The sequence below is a fragment of the Dreissena polymorpha genome, chromosome 9, assembly GCF_020536995.1.
Source record: "Dreissena polymorpha isolate Duluth1 chromosome 9, UMN_Dpol_1.0, whole genome shotgun sequence".
In the NCBI taxonomy this organism is placed as follows: domain Eukaryota; kingdom Metazoa; phylum Mollusca; class Bivalvia; order Myida; family Dreissenidae; genus Dreissena; species Dreissena polymorpha.
The window spans coordinates 13020623-13022318 of NC_068363.1; positions in this window are offsets into that span (position 1 = coordinate 13020623).

Sequence of the window (1696 nt, forward strand, 5' to 3'; positions counted from 1 at the left end):
TGATTTGTTTATGTTTCTTTAAGTATACATGGGTGTGAAATTTCAGTCTGACAAATCTGTATAAAATGCACCTTTACAGGGATAAGAAAATTGTATTTTTGAGCTTGGTGTTAGTTGTTGGAATAGTTTAATTAGTGTTGTTTTTAGAGTGATATACATTTGTATGTTATTTGTACTTTTTTTAATAAATTAATTAGGGTCATTATCTTTAAAACTCTTAAGCAAATGAATGGGTTGCACGTATAGACCTTAATTGCACTTTAATTCTAATTTGTTTTCCCATAAAAGTAATATAAAGCAAAAAAAAACAACAACAATAATAAATGGCATTTTTACATCAATAAATAAACAAACATTCAAATACCTGTTTAAAAAAAATTATGTTCTTCATTAAAATGGTTTAAAATATATGTTTTGTATAAACAAATCAAGAATCAATATGCTTTTTTAAGATGCATTTACTTGCCTTACTGTCATATGGTAGTGTTTGCAATAACTGAAATTTGTGAATTGTTTCAAAATGTGAGAAGTAACAGTTCATTAAATAATATTTAAAGTAACCCATGCTTTTAAATTGAATATGAACATTTTTATTTCAGAAAGACAGATAATTACAGCAAATCTGCTATTTTGTATCAACATGGAATTGGTATATTTATAAACAAGTTTTATACATGTATGAACTAAATTAAAATTGGCATGAGTGATCATCTGCACTATTTCAAGACTGATACTTTTCAGTTCAAGTGTAAAATTTTACTTTTGAAAACAATTCTTTAAGAAAGCGAAATCCATATGGTGATTTGATAGCCTATATCAGTTGAAGAATGTATTTACTACTACCATAACATTAATTTTAATATTTGAACAGACAGCAATATTTCAGATGACAATATTTTGTCTTTATTTTTAATAATGGGTAATTACATGTAAAATATGAGTATTTCTACAATTTAACACTGTCATCATACATTTTCATTTATTTTGAGTTCCCCTAAGCACACATGCTCAGGGTTAGGTGTTGTGAGCGTACTCAAAGGGTCATACTTTGTTAACATTTTTCTTGTAAACACTCTAGAGGCAACATTAATTTCCCATTAGTTTTTATGAAACTTGGTCACCAAATTGGTCCCAAAACTAAAACGAATGGTTGGTCACTAGGTGAAATCAAAGAAAGTGTATTGAACACTTAACATCTATTGCCCAAACAACATGAAACTTAGTCAGAACATTCTTCCTCTGAGCGGACACTGGTGACATATTTCAAAAACTAGGTCACAAGGTCAAATTAAAAAAGCAGCTTTTAAACACTAGAGGTCACATTTGTTTCCCAATCTGCATGAAACTTGGTCAATTAAATTTAAGCAAAATGTGAACACAGTTGAGGAGCAAATTTATCGTCCAAACTTAGTGAAACTTGGTCAAATATTTATGTTATGTTTCGGCTTGGTTCAAAACTGCGTTACATTGCACAAAAACTAGGTCTCTAAAAATTGAGGGAAAATATTCTGAACACTAAAGAGCCACTTGTTAACCCCTTTGCATGCTGGGAAATTTTTCGTCTGCTAAAATGTTGTCCTGCTGATTTCTAAAATAGCATTCTCTTCGATTTTCAAAGAATGCTATCAGAATTATAGCAGACAGTTTGGATCCTGATGAATGCCATGTTCTGTGGCGGTCTCATCTGGATCCAAAA